The 15880-nt window shown below is 44.6% G+C and overlaps 1 protein-coding gene and 1 long non-coding RNA gene across 2 annotated transcripts in view; one reads left to right on the plus strand and one right to left on the minus strand.

Moving 5' to 3' along the window:
• LOC308617132 overlaps positions 1-8133 on the plus strand; it is a 387539-nt gene extending 379406 nt beyond the window's left edge. Inside the window, exon 5 of the long non-coding RNA XR_014015825.1 lies at positions 8121-8133. This is a non-coding gene — a long non-coding RNA (uncharacterized lncRNA). The remainder of the gene's footprint in view (positions 1-8120) is intronic.
• Positions 1-15880, minus strand: part of ADAMTS2 (ADAM metallopeptidase with thrombospondin type 1 motif 2) — a 232722-nt gene that overhangs the window by 125752 nt on the left and 91090 nt on the right. The window lies entirely within an intron of this gene.

The raw sequence follows: 15880 nt of genomic DNA on the forward strand, positions 1-15880 counted from the left end.
CTTGAGTCTTGGTGTTGCTGACAGATGGGCTTGGCTGTATGGATGAGGTAAACCCAGGCCCTTTGCGGGAGCTGCTGGAGAACAATGATGTCCTTTGGCCAAGAAGAAACTGAAGTGTGAGTGGAAAAGAGGGGTGAACCCTCCAGAGGCGGAGGCTAGGCCGCTGCAGGCTGGGCTGAGCAGCAAGCCTCATCACCATGTCAACCAAGACAGTGTGCAGACACTCAGAAACTCCTTAGGACAGTGCGGACACTTCCTCGTCCCAGGCAGCCCTCCTATGTGACCCCGACCAGCGGCCAGTGCTTGCACCCCAGGCAGCCCCCGTGAGGCACGCCTGCCAGAGATGACCTCACACTCGTGGAAAGTGAGGCCACAGCAAATCAGCCCAGCGAGGCATCCCCTCGTCCAGCAGAGCCGGGGGGATCGGTCTGTTATACTGCACTTTCGTGAGTCAGAGTTTTCAGTCTCATTGCCATCAAAACAGATCAAAATCAATTTCATGTCCAAAATAACGTGAAAATTGCCGTGTCAAAGGCCATTCTGTAATTTCAATTTATTAAAGTCGAATGATAGCAGCCTCTTAGAGAAGTTTGCTTTGGGGCGAGATTCAAGTTTGCTCTTTCTTTTACTTGTACAACTTGCATTTGTTTCAGTGTTTCAGGAAGTGACCAATCATTTTGCATGAAAAGTGCAGTTAAAGGAGCTATAACTCTCAAAAAGTTTGTTTTTAAGTTCTGAGTATGTGAAAGAGATTTACAGCAGGTGAAAAATAATTGTACACCAAATTGTGTGTGTACCTGTCTGTGCATTTTTTAAAAGGGGCAACTAGAGGCTATTTGTTAATTTTTCAAGCCAGCACCCCTCTTTCTGTTGGGGGAAGAGCCCCTTCCTGGGTCAGGAAGTTCACAGCGCAAGCCTGGGGCTGCTTATGTGGAGAGCCAACTTGAGGGAATGTCTGTGCAGAAGACAGCCAAGTCAGGAAAGAGAGGGAGAGACAGAACCTTGGCAGCGTCCTTTGGGCCAGCTGTGTACACCGTCTCACTCTTGTGCGCCAGTACATTTCCTTTTCTGGCTTAATTAGATTTGTGTCTCTATCACTTACACTTTGAAGGACCCCAACAGATACAGGGTCCTCTATCTTCCTCAATGCTGTGGCCCTAAGAAAGATTAAGAATGACCTGTCCCAAATTCCACTTGTAGAATGGTGGTGTGAGAAATCTCATGGACCCATTTCTCAGCAAAACAACAATAACTGGCAAAAATAGTTAAAAAGAAAACCAACAACAATAATCTAAAGTCTCTGGAAATTGTCCTAAGGGCATGGAGCAAATGAAGAAACATCATTTATTCAAGAAATCTACTGAATCTTGGTTTTAAAAAAAAACTCAGTAAGAACAGCAAGAGTCTGTGGCACTTGAACCATAACCCACTCCCTACTCTCCCCACCCCATCCCATCCTCACCAAATCAAAGGGAAGCTCCACCATGATGGGTGGATGTGGCCAAGAAGATGGAGCTTCCTCTACCATCAGATTCCAGTCAACAGATACAGTATCTCACTGGAATAGGCTGGCCACCACTCCAAGTGGCAGAGGCAAAATTCCTGGTGAGTCTGGCTGAAAGGTCAGTGGCTCCCTTCCTCCAGTCAACCCTCACTCAAAGGGAAGAGGCTCTACTACAGGTACAGCAAAATGAGAATACTGGGGTCCCAATCCTCACCCCAGCTTGTTTGTAGTAGAAAGATTCCATGTTGGGAAAGGCAAGCTAAGAAGCTCGCAGGCTAATTCCCCTGCCTAGCACGGGGGCAGTGGCTCACAGATTTTCACTGGAGAAAGACAGTTCCTAAGAACAGAACACTCTGAAACTCTCCCCAAAAGGCTGACTTTATTTGAATCAGGGTGTGGACAAGTTCAAGCCTGAGCATGCTCTCAACAACAATACAGATTTTGGTGGTAAGCATATAAGATGAGGCTGGTAGCTCTATGAGAGCAACAAGCGAAACATAAGCCTGATAGTTTTCTAAAGAGAATCAGGAAAATAGACAGTTATGAAGGCTCCTCCTACAGGTAGAAGAGATTTCAAAGACTTGCCTCAAAAACTATCCCTACTAAAATTCAGTTGGACCAGACTATAAAGCAATTTATTGTTCCCAGGCATTGTCGAAAATAATAATCAGGCATCAATTAGTGGAGCCTAACAGCTGGGGGTGATACCAAGTGAGGCAGAGAGCCAAAAGAGAGATGAGAGAGAGAGAGAGAGTGTGTGTGTGTCAAAGAGCCCCACTAAAGCCACTATTGTCCCAGGGTGACTGTGCACATGCTCAAGGCTGTGCCCTCTGAGGAGCAACATCAGAGGCTTCATACTGCCAGGGAACTAGACTTCACTACAATAGTCTAGCCAGGTCAAGAAACAAATAAACAAGCAAACATCAACCAAAATAAGCCCCAGAGTAGGGGAGGAGAATCAGCATCCAGAGTTGTTGATAATACATTACCTAAAATGTCCAGTTTTAAAAAAAGCAGAGAAAGAGAGAGAGAGAGAGAAATGCAAAGAAAAGAGAAAGTGTGATCCAAATACAGGAACAAAAAGTGGGCAACAGAAACTGCCTGTGAGAGGGTCCAGATGTTAGATTTAACAAAGATTTCAAGGGAGCCATTTTAAATACATTAAAAAAACTAAAGGAAATCAAGCATACAGAAGTAAAGGAGCTATGTATTATGACAATGTCTCATCAACTAAAGAATGTCAATAAAGAGATAGAAATTATAGGGACTTCCCTGGTGGCCCAGCAGTTAAGACTCCATGCTCCCAATGCAGAGGGCCAGGGTTCAATCCCTGGTCAGGGAACTAGATCCCACATGTCGCGACTAAGAGCCTGCATATCGCAACTAAAAGATACCGCATGCCGCAACTAAAGATTCCACATGCCGCAACTAAAGATCCCACATCACATAACTAAAGATTCTGCATGCCGCAACTAAATGATACCGCATGCCGCAACTAAAGATTCCACATGCCGCAACTAAAGATCCCACATCACATAACTAAAGATTCTGCATGCCGCAACTAAAGATCCCACATGCTGCAACTGAAGATCTCACATGCTGCAACAAGATCTCACATGCCGCAACTAAGACCCGGTACGGCCAAATAAATAAATAAATATTTTTTTAGAAAAGAGAGAGATAGAAATGATAAAAAAAGAACCAAATGGGAATTCTGGAGTTGAAAAGTACAATAGCAAAGGGCACAAGAGTATATTTGAACTGGCAGAAGACATTTATGTGAATTGAAGGACAGAGAGAAAAAGAATGAAGAAAATTGAACAGAACCTAAGAGAAAGGGGGAACATCATTAAGGACACAACCATATGTGTAATGGAAGTATCAAAAGGAGAAGACAGAGAGAAAGGCATGGAAGAAAATAGAAGAAGTAGTGGCTGAAAAATTCCTAAATTTGATGGAAAATATTATCTATCTATCCAAAAACCCCCAAAAATTCCAAGTAGGACAAATGCAAAGAGATCCACACCCAGAGACATCATAGTAAAAATGCTGAAATACAATGACAAAGAGAAAAATGTGAAAGCAGCAAGAGAAACAACTTGCCATGCATAAGGGAGCCCCAGGAGGATTCACAGTTGACTTCTCATCAGAAGTAATGGAAACCAGAACAGAAGCGGAGTAGCATATTCAAAGTGCTGAAAGAAAAATATCCATCAATCAAGAAACATATTCAGCAAAGCTATCTTTCATAAAATGAAGTCATGAAATATAGGCAGTCCCAGGTAAACAAAAACTGGGCGAACTTGTAAGTACTTACAAGACATCTTAAATGAAGTTCTTCAGGCTGAAAGTAAGTGACTCCAGATATTAATTCAAATTCTCACAAAAAACCAAAGAGCACTGGTAAAGGTAATTATACAATTATAAAGACAGCATAAATGTATATTTCTTCTTTCTTCCCTTAACTGACTTAAAAAGCAATTTTATAAAACAATATGCATATAATTGTATTGTTGGGTCTGTGTCATATAGAAATGTAATTTGACAATAAGAGCACAAAAGAGGTAGATGGGAATAAAGCCATATTGAAGTAAGGAAATGATACCATATGGCAACTTGAATCCACAGCAGCAAAATGAAAAGAGTAAGAAATGGTAAATAAAGTGGTTAATATAACAAACTATAAATATATATACTTGTTCTCCTTTCTTTTCTCAGCTTCTTCAAGCATAAAATTACATAATATAATAATTATAACAATGTGTTGTCGGGTTTGTAAAATATACAGCTGTGTATATTTTATGCGTAAAATATACAAATGTGTGGTAGGAAGAATTACGGCCCTTGAAAGATGCCCATGTGTAATTCCCAGAACCTATGTATATGTAAGGTTATACTGTAAAGGGAAATTAAGGTTGCACATCAGATGACTTTAAGATAGTGAAGTTTTCCTGGATTAGCCAGGTGAGCCCAGTGTAATAACAAGGGTCCTTAAAGGTGGAAGAGGGAGGCAGAAGAGAGGGAACCAGAGAAAGGACAGCATGAGAAGTACTTGGCCTGATGTCACTGTGGCTTGAAGTTGGAGGCAAGGGGACATAAGCCAAGGCATGCAGGTGGCCTCCAGAAGCTGGAAAGGGCAAGTAAACAGATTCTCCCCTAAAGTCTCTAGAAGGAGCAAAGCCCTGCCAATATCTTGATTGTAGCCCAGTGAGACTCATTTCAGACTTCTGACCTCCAGAACTGTAAGTCAATAAGACTGTATTATTTAAGCCACTAAATTTGTGGTAATTCGTTACAGCAGCAATAGAAAACTAATATAGGGACTTGCCCAGTGGCACAGTGTTTAAGAATCCACCTGCCAATGCAGGGGACACAGGTTCGAGCCCTGGTCCAGGAAGATCCCACATGCCGCAGAGCAACTAAGCCCGTGCGCCACAACTACTGAGCCTGTGCTCTAGAGCCCGCAAGCCACAACTACTGAGACCATGCACCACAACTACTGAAGCCCACATGCCTAGAGCCCGTGCTCCACAACAGAAAAGCCACCACGGTGAGAAGCTCACGCACCACAACGAAGAGTAGATCCCAGTCGCCACAACTAGAGAAACCCATGCACAGCAATGAAGACCCAACGCAGCCAAAAAAATAAATTAATTTTAAAAAGGGAAAGAAAGAAAATTAATGTAAGATGTATAGGAGCAATAGTTCAAAGAGGGCAAGGAGAAATAGAGCTACATAGGAGTAACATTTCATAGCTCACTGGAATTAAGTTAACATAAACCTGAAGTCCATTCTGATAAGATGTATATGGTAAGGGAGAGGACATCACTGAAACAACAGAGTAGGGTACTCCAAAAATCTGTCCCTCCACAAAAGCAACTAATAACCTGGTAAAATCTGTCAGAATCAACTTTTTTGGAACTCCAGAATTTGATAAAAAAATTTACAAGGGAAATGCTTAATGAAGAAAGGCGCTGCTGAATTTCAGTAAGAGAGTGCTGTGGCATTTTAATTTACCCACTTACCGTCCCCTACTCCCCACCTCAAAGCTGGCCATGAAGAAGGCAGCCCACATTCCTGGGGCAGGTTGTTGGTACCAGTGAGAGCAATATGAACCTTATTCCCAAAGAACTGTGATTTTGTGTTTTGACCTATCTGGTGGCTCCTTGAAAGATCAGCTCAAGGGTTTGCTTTTGTTTCTCCTGCTTTGGAGCTTCCCCAGGGCTGAAGTGGCTTCCTGGGTAGTGTTTGTTGAAAACATTTAAAGGCAAATGTATTAGCCACAGCCACTTGGGACAAGGGACAACAGTCAGGGCAATGCAAGCAATATACAAATCAAAAAGCCTGGGAAAGAAGAGGTTGGGGAAGGAGACATTTGGAGAAATAAGGTCTTTGGAAAACTCCCACATATACCAAGGAATCTGGAAGGCCACACACATAGCCAGGGCTAGACACATGCCCAAAAAGACCTGAGAAGACCCAAAGCTTTCACCTCTGGTTGACCCTTATGCTCCATGCAGTAGGAAGTGAAGGTTAAGACAGCGTTTAAATAGTTAAATAGGCTAAGCATTGAAGGAGTGCTGCCACACACAGCCCATCTGGAAAGACTGCAAGAGTATTATTTCTCCTTTGGCCCAGGGTATTTACCGAAATCTCTGAAACCACTAGCTAACAGGACAGAGATTTCAATGGCCACACACAACAAAGGGTACAGACTTTAAAAAAAAAAAATAGTTTAGGGGCTTCCCTGGTGGCGCAGTGGTTGAGAGTCCTCCTGCCGATGCAGGGGACACGGGTTCATGCCCCGGTCCAGGAAGATCCCACGTGCTGCGGAGCGGCTGGGCCCGTGAGCCATGGCCGCTGAGCCTGCACGTCCAGAGCCTGTGCTCCTCAACGGGAGAGGCCACAACAGTGAGAGGCCCACGTACCACAAAAAAAAAAAAAAAAAAGTTTAGAAAAGTCACTAGGCAAACAACAGAAACCCACAACAAGCCACAGCAAACCCTGGGGAGGGAGGCAAATCTGATTTCCAGAGTTGCCACATTATAATACTCAAAATGTTCAGTTTCTAGCAAAAACTTATGAGGCATGCAAAGAAACAAGAAAGTATGGCCCATTCTCAGGAAAAAAAGAAATTAAGAGAAACTTTCCCTGAGGAAGTCCAGACACTAGACTTAACTTTAAATCAACTGTCTTAAATATGCTCAAATAGCTAAAGGAAACCATGGACAAAGACCTAAAGCAAACAAGGAGAAAGATGTCTCACCAAATAGAGAATGTCAATATACAGGTAGAAATTAGAAAAAGTACCAAAAGAAATTCTGAAGTTGAAAAGTGTAATAATGAAATGAAAAATTCACTAGATAGGTTCAACAACAGATGTGAACAAATCAGTAAACTTAAAGATAGGCCACTTACCCAGTATGAGGAGCAGAAGGAAAAAAGAATGAAGAAAAGTGAACAGAATGTAGGAGACCTGTGGGAAACCCCCATGTACACCAACATACACTTAATGGGAGTCCCAGAAAGAGAGGCAAGAGAGAAAGGGCAGAAAGAATATTTAAAGATATAATGGTCAAAAATTTCCCAAATTTGATAAAACATGAATCTACACAGCTAAGGATCTCCAAGTTGGATAAACTCAAAGAGATACATTCTGAGACACATTATAATCAAATTGTCAAAAATCAAAGTCAAAAAGAGAATCTTAAAAGCAACAAGAGAGAAGCAACTCCACACTTACAAGGGATCTTCAATGAGATTAACAGCTGATTTCTCATCAGAAACTATGGAGGGATGATAGAAACAGCAGGATGACATATTGATATTTAAAGTGCTGAAAGAAAAATATTGTCAAGCAAGAATTCTATATCCAGCAAAAATATTCTTCAAAAATGAAGGAAAAATTAAGACTTTACCAGATAAACAAAAACTGAGGGAGTCTATTACTAATCAGCCTGCCATCCAAGAAATGTTAAAGGAAGTCCTTCCAGTTAAAATAAATGGGCACTAGACAATAACTCCAATCTATATTGAAAAATAAAGAACAACACATTCTTGGTTTGTAACTCCTCTTTTTTTCCTATGTTATTTAATAGACAAATGCATAAAACAACAGTTATCTATGTTAAAGGGCATGCAATGTATAAAGATGTAATTTGTGACAATAATATCATAAAAGGTGGGGGAGACCAAGGTGTATAGGAGCATAGTTTTTGTATATTGTTGAAACTAAGTTGGTATTCATTCAAAGTAAATTGTTATACATTTAAGATAATAATTATAATCCCCAGGGTTACCACTAAGAAAATGACTTTAAAATATACAGATAAGGAAACAAGAAGAGACACAAAACAGTACACTAGAAAAAATAAATTAAACACAAAAAAGCAGTACTGGTGGAACTGAGGAACAAAAAAGATATGACATATAGAAAACAAATAGCAGAAGTAAGCCCTTCCTTATCAGAAATTACTTTAAAAGTAAATGAATTAAACTCGTCAATTAAAAGGCAGAGACTGGCAAAATAGATTTTTTAAAAAACCACAATCCAGCTACATGCTGCCTATAAGAGACCCAGTTTTGATCCAAATACACAAATAGGTCAAAGTGAAAGGATGGAAGAACAAATTCCATGCAAACAGTAAGCAAAAAGAGATCTAGGATGCTATACTAATATCAGACAAAATAGAGTTTTAGTAAAAAATGTTTATAACAAAGAACATTATATATTGACGAAAGGACCAATCCATCAAGAAGATATAAAAATGATAAACACATCTGCATCTAACAACAAAGTCCCAAAATATACAAAGAAAACCATGACAGAATTGAAGGGAGAAATAGACAGTTCTACATTAAAAGTTGGAGGAGACTTCAATACTCCACTTTCTTTTCTTTAAAATTGGACTATAGTTGATGTACAATATTATATAAGTTACAAATGTACAATATAGTGATTCACAATGGAGGAAAATAAAACACATGATCATCTCAATTAATGCAGAAAAAGCATTTGGCAAAATCCAACACCCTTCATGATAAAAACACTTAACAGACTAGGAATAGTAGGGAACTCCCTCAACATGACAAAAGGCATGATAAAACCCACAACGAACATCATACTCAATGGTAAAAGACTGAAAGCTTTTCCTCTAAGATCAGGAAGCAGACAAGGAAGGCCACTTTTGCTACTGCTATTCAACATAATGCTAAAAGTTCTAGCCAGAGCAATTAGGCACGAAAAAGAAATAAAAGGTATCTAACTGGAAAGGAAGAAAGTAAAACTTCTTGAGGGGAAATGGGAAATAAGTGCTAATGAGTAAGAGGTTTCTTTGAGGGGCAATGAAAATGTTCAGAAGTTGATTGTGATGATGGTTGCACAACTCTGTGACTAACCCAAAACTCACAGAATTGTATACTTAGAATGGGTGAATTATAGCATATGAATCATATCTGAATAAGCCTATTATAAAGAAAAAGTAAAAGAATAACCTGCCCCTTGACCTCCGATTTCTCTGAGACACTCCCAGACAGGACCAGACCCCAGGTGATACTTGGTGGTGACCCACATGACCACCCACACTTCAAGCACCAGCTAACGAGGCCTCTGGGTCCTGCGTTGTGGCTGTTCAGTGCTGCACAGTGCAAAGTCGTGGGAGGTCACTGGGTTAGTTGAGTTCTCACCACAAAGGGGGGTGAGTCCTTCTGGTTAGAGACAAGTACACTCTTCCTCACCATACTAACTCCCTCATACAAACAGCTTCTGCTTGTGTTCCAACAGCTGCAGTCAGCCCATGGGCACCTTCCATTCTGCCCTCACAGGTGGCTTCTGCCAGAGGGGCCCTGGCTGACTGAACAAGAAAGACCCAGAGACATCCAGGGTTCGCCAGGGGGAGAGGCAAAGACCTCATCAGCTTGTCCTCTCTCTCATCAACTCCTGGGGGCTCAGGAAGTACCTAAAGCTAGTGTAGCAGAAAGAGCCCACTTTCTGCATCAGACAGGCCTAGGTTCAAGTCCCAGCTCCTTCAAGTGCCATCTCTGAGCCTCCCATTTCCAACCCATTTATGGGGTTCTTCCTATCTCTCCAGGCCCTTGTGAAACATCACGAACTGTGTTATGTGAAAAGAACATCCACATGATACTGGAAGTAAAGCTGTGTAAAGGCTCGGCAGCCAGGGAAGGTTTGAGCTTGCTATCCCAGAAAAGCCTCAGGAATTGTATTTCTGCCAATTAGGGATTCACTTCAACACAGACCCAATGTGGAAATTATTCTCCAGCCAAAAGAAGCAGAACTCAAATCCTCTCTGCCGCCTCCCCAGTTTCTGGATAAAACCAACAGGCCGGGGCCCGAGAACATCACGTCCTCAGATGAGAGACAGAAACCTGCACAAGGAGAGGCTGGCTCCTGCTACTGAGGAACAAGCAGCAGGCCTTCTCAGGCATCCACACAGGAGCCCTGAGATGAAGTCTGAGAACTCACAGTGAGCTGAGCACACATCCATAGACCTAGAAATGTTTGGGGGATGGTAACCGGCCCTGACACCACCCCCCACCAATCCCCAGGAAAGGGGACATCATGCTCAGGACACGCTGGAAACCAGTCTGGCACTTTTCTCAAAAGGATAAAAGTAGAGTTACCATATGACCCAGCAATTCTAGGTTTGTACCCAATAGTAATGAAAATATATGTCAACACAAAAACTCATAGAGGAGAAGACAGCCCCGGGGGAGGTATTGTGTGCAGAGGTGGCTCCCGGGTCCCTGGGAGCAGGGCCTGGGGCTGAGGCTCAGTTCCTGCCCAGAATCAGGTTGGCCATTCTCCCCAAGTCACCTTTGTCATCCCCCTTAAATGAGGTGAACAGCCCCTCCAAGGGCTGCTTAAAAGAAGGCAGGGCTCTTAAAAGAGGTGCACAGGCCCAATTTAGGCTACTGACATGTTTTGAATGGCCCACATCATATTTTTTTAATGCAGAAATTTCTTGCAGAATTACAAATTTCTGACTTCTCTTGAAAAACCAAAAGAGCTGGCAACACTGACCCTGCATCCTTGTGATAACAATCATCAGAACAGAGAGGTTTTCTGGTTCATTGATTTCTGATCTTATCTTGTATTATCTTTCCCCTTCTACTTCCTTTGGGTAACTTTTGCTTTTTTCTAACTTTCTAACTTTTTCTAACTTCTCATATTGGAAATTTATTTCTTTAATTTGCAGGTTTTTTCTTTTCTAATGTAAATTTCCATCCAAGTTTTGATACTTCGAGCTTTTATTATCACTCAGTTTTAAGTATCCTTGAAGTTTCATTATTATTCCTTCTTTGATCCATGAATTACTTGAGTTTTTTTATTTCCAAATAATGAGGATTTTTATTGGGGGGGGTTATTAATTTCTAGCTTACAGGCATGATGGTGAGGGAACAGGACATCATAATTATCATCATAATTCTTCTTTTAATTTTCATGAGACTTGCACTTAATTGATGAATTTTTTTGGTGGGAGTTCTACATGTGCTTGAGAAGAATGAGGGACCTCTACTCATCAGATGCAAACTCTATCTACTTCCATTAAATCAAGCTCGTTATTTGTGTTGTTCAGAACTTCCTTGTCTTTGCTGATTTTCTGTTGACTTAATCCAACACTAATTGGAAAAAAATGGCTGAAAATTTCCTAAAATGATGACAGTTTTGTCAATTCCTCTATTTCTAACAAAGTTTACATCAAATACATTGAGGCTGCTTTACTGAATGAGTGAACCTTTAAAACTATTCTGTCGTCTTGGGGAAATGAACCTGTCCTCATTAGATCGTGACCCATCCTTCCCTGAAAAGGCCTCGAGTCCACGGAGTCTGAGATTGATGTGTTAACCTGCCTTTGGTTGCCTGATGTTTGTTTCCATTCTTTTCCTTTCAACCTTTTCCTGCCTTTGCACTCGTCGCTCTGGTGATAGCACAGAGCTGGAGTTTAGATTTCGCGTTTTGGTTTGGTTTGGTTTCTCTAATATGACAACATCTGTCTTTGAACCGGTGAGTTTAATCCATGTACATTTACTCTGATAATTGATCAAGTTAGATTTGTTTCTCCCATATTCCTCTATTATTCTGTCTCATTGTTTTGGCTTCCCTGTTCTCCTTTCTAACTCTTCTTTAAAAAACGATACCCCCTTTTCTCTAACACACCCTTGCATGGCTATGCTGGCTGGCCGGGCCCTGACTGCAGCCCATGGACACGTGCATACATGTGCACACACAGACACACAACGTCCACACCAGCTCCAGATCTGAATACCAGCACCAGGTTGGCCTCTGTGGGGGGCTCTCATAGTTTTGGTATTTTCTCCTTGGGAATGGGGGTGTAGTGGGGGTTGGTGGTGTTATTTCTCAGATTCCACGTTTCCTGGTTTAGAGCTTGTCCAGAGCTGATCCGTGCCAGTGTGAGCATGTCGTCTTGGGAGGAGCCTCAAGGGCCACTTCAGAGTCAACACAGAACTCATTTCAGGAGTGTGGAGGAGGCCACTCCTTTGAAGGAAATGTGCTGTATTTTTTTTTTTTACCACAGTCCCCACTGCTCCCTACTGTGTCATGCCCCTGGGCTTCGTAAAAGCACGTTGCTGCCTATTTTAGGCATGTGAGATGCAGGCAGGCCCTGAACCCTGCCCCAGCAGGGCCTTCCTTCTGCCGCTGAGTGCTACTTTGTGGATTCAAAGAGCAGCAGCAGTAGTAGCATTTTACATTCATGTCACTGGGCACCTTATACTCCCATGAAGAGGGGCCCTGGAACTACACACCCTCCCTGGGGACTGGCTTAGAAAATGTATGTGACAGAGCCTTAAACTAAATGTTTTCTGAAGAAATAAGTAAAGCTCCTTCATGCCTGTTTCTGGAGAGTACTGGAATCAATAGAGAAGTGGTTATAGTCATAGGCAAGTCAGAAGAAAGAGCCAGGAGGCTGGTCCACTGCCCCTGCCAGGAGCCGGAAGAGTGGTCAGTGTCACAGGCACGAGGATCTAGAAGACAGGGCACAACCACCTGCCCAGAAGAGCCAGGGCACGGGCAAGGGCATCAGAGACCCACAAGGGACAAGATCAAGCTGGCACGGCATGGGGTAAACCATGAGCTTGCACACCAGCAAAACAGATTATTTTAAAAGACCAGGAGTAAAGCCAGACCCAGAAGGCCACAGATTGTGTGAGTTCATTTAAATGAAGTGTCCAGAATAGGCAGATCCTTAGAGACAGGAAGTCAATTAATAGTTGCCAGGGGCTGAGGGGAGGGGGGATGGGGAGGGACTGCTAGTGGGGGTGGGTACAGGGCTTCCATCTGGGGGGATGAAAATGTTCTGGAACTAAATGGTACTGATAGTTGCACAACGTTGTGAATATTCTAAAAGCCACTGGATTATATACATTTTTAAATGGTTAAAATGTTATGCATCTTACGTTACATGAATTTTATGTCACAAAAAAATAAAGACCAGGGGGAGCAACTCAAATGTTAACAGGAGTCCAGGGGAGACAGAAATGAGTGACACCAGCTGGAAGGCTGCAAATCAAGCCGTAAGAATACTCTCTACGCCACCAGATCTCGCACACACTGCCTCTCACAGGCCTTCTCTGTTTGGCTGTCCTATATCAACTCGTGATAGCACCGAAGGCCCAGAGAAATATATTTTGACTAAAAAAAAAAAAAAAAGACAACAGGGCACGATGATGAAGGGTCCCAAGCCCCAGACTCCAGGCCAGGGAGTCAGTGGAAATGGTGGGGACTGGGAAAGGAGCACACTTCCCCCCACCCAGGGGCCCTCAGCACCCACCCACTGGAGACACAAGGGAGGGTAGTACAGGCCCAGTGCTGCCAGGGGTTCTGATCTCTCATGGAAAGCTGGAAATCCATATGTGTATATAAATCCTCTTAAATATTAGTTCAGTTTGTTCAGTTTATTGTATGTCACTGTGACAAACATACCACGGGGTACGCCAAGCTCTATGGCTGGCAGTTCGCATCTTCCGCTCAGTGTATAAGGTCCTGGGTGCACGGGGAAGGCGCTGATGAGAGGTTCTACCATGTTTCAGGACTACCCAGTGCCACATTCTCCAGGAAGCCTGTCTTGGTGCAGTAGGCAGAGTCAATGATGTCCCCCAACACTCCCCCAGGGCCTCAGTGCCCCCTCTACATCAGGACCCATGGCCCTGCACTGCACCTGCTCCCCTCACCTGACCTGACAAGGCAGGAGGGCAAAATGGTCTGGCCCAAGACTGCCCCACCCAGAGCCTGAAATGGGCACAGGACAGCAGCCCAGCAACCATCTGCTGAAAAAATGTAGTGTGGGTGGCAACCTGTGAGAAGGAGCCTGACAGTCTGGTGGCCACGGACAGGTGTGGGGCTTCCCTTCTGCTCAAGGCAACACTTCAGTGCTCAGCACACACCAGGCCCACACTGGGCTCTTCACAGGTTTGATGGGGACTAATCCTCCCAACAGCCCTACCAGGTAGAAATCCCCTACCTCCATTTTTCTGATGAGGAAACAGAGGCACAGAGGTGGAGGGAGAAGCCAGGATTTAAACCGGGTAGCAAGACCTCAGAGACTGTGCTTTGAGTTAGCACACCCTGCTCTTGTCTCTGGAGACCTAGCCCAGCCACTTGGCCTTGGGGCCTGGCAGCCACGCTCTGATGAGCTTCCTGGAGCTCACCCCACCAGGGTAACATCAGCTGCTCATGCCCTGGGCCTCTACAGCATGTTAGCAGCACTTGTCATGGTTCATCCCCTTCTCTGCCTCTCCCCTAAACCAGGACTCCTCAGAAGCAGAGACGAGATTGTGCATGTGCAATGCTCAGCACAGGGCTGGCACAGGGGTTCTTGCAAACACTTGTTGGATGGATGGATGAGTGAGTGAATAAACTAATGAGTGAGTGAATGAATTAATGAGTGAATGGATGAGTGAATGAGTGAATGAACAAGTGAATGAATGGACTCTGACACTAGAAAGTGAATTCTTTGCGTCCATGACGACTGAATCAGGGAACAAAGTCAGGGGCAGAAATGGCGGTCGTGCGATTTCTAGGCATTTTAGGGGTAGAACTGGTTAGGCTTGTTCACAGATCAGCTCCAGAGGGTGAGGGAGGGGCTGAAGATAATAGCCCAGGACACCTTCTTTGGGGATCAGCAATGCCAAGGCAGTCACGGAAGCTGGACAGGAGAAGGAGCCTGCCCATCAGGGAGGGGGGATTCAAACTTGAATTCAGCTGCTGTGCACTCAGTTTAGGCCAGAACTGCAGGGCTCTCCGTCCCTGAATTTGGAATCCACAGTAACTCAAAGCAACCAGAGCCTGAGGAGGGATCAGAGGACTGCTCAATGGCTCAGAGCTGGGGCTTGGATTTGGGCCTGGGGGTGTCCGACTCAAGACTGGGGCATCACAGCCTCCTGGCGTGTGGGTCTGAGGCTGGGGAGACGGGACAGGGCTGGAGCAGCTGATGTGGCCTCTGGGTCTGAGAGTGGGCTGGATCTAGATCAACCTTCTCCCCCACCTTCCCTCCATCCATGTCCCCCCACTACTGCTTCCTCTCCTGAGAGCCAGCCAGGTCCTAGCTCAGAGCAGGTTGGCAAATCCCTGAGGCAGGGCTGGCTCCCAAAGACAGTGCAACTGGGACCCATTCTGCCTCCTCTTAAGGCACAGCAGGTGGGAAAACCACTGCGTTCCCAGGGAACTGGCCCTCAGCCACTGCGGGAGCCACACGTGACACAAACACGAATTACACAAGAGGCCAGAATCTCCCTCTCTCCTGCTGCCAGCATCCAAGTGGAGCGGATGCCTCTGAAGAAGCAGGTGCGGGGCCAGGCTGCCAGGGCCTGGAACCCGCGGGCACAATCGCCCTCTACCCACCAGGCCACCAGCCCTAGAAAGCCCCTTTGCACAGAAACTCCCAGGCCAACCTGGCAGGCCCAGGAGCTGCCTACGTCCCCACACATAAGCTTCGGCAAATCACCCCATCAGTTCCCCATCACTGTCCCCCAGTGCCTCCCACAGCTTGGCCTGTGCCCACCATGGTGAGCGCCCTCAGAGGCTGTCCTTCTTCCTGCAGAGACCTGGAGGGTCTTGTTCTGCCCTCGGAGTACTGTAGCCCCACGTCCCCTTCAGGTGGGAGCACAGGTGCCTCTCGCTCAGGCTGAGGGCCCAGCAGCCAGCTCGGCCCAGGGCACAGTGAGTCCCTATGCCCCAGGTTGTCTAGTCCTGTGACCCCTCACTTGGGTCTTGGGTGCCCAAAGGGAAAGGGACCTGGGAAACCCCTCAGGGTCCCAAGGTTCATTCCATGAAGATGTAGACGTGTCTGCTCTGTGCATGTGTGTGTGTACATGTGTGTGCACACGTGTGTGCATATG

The sequence above is a fragment of the Mesoplodon bidens genome (genome assembly GCF_964165515.1).
Source record: "Mesoplodon bidens genome assembly, chromosome: 4".
Classification (NCBI taxonomy): Eukaryota; Metazoa; Chordata; class Mammalia; order Artiodactyla; family Ziphiidae; genus Mesoplodon; species Mesoplodon bidens.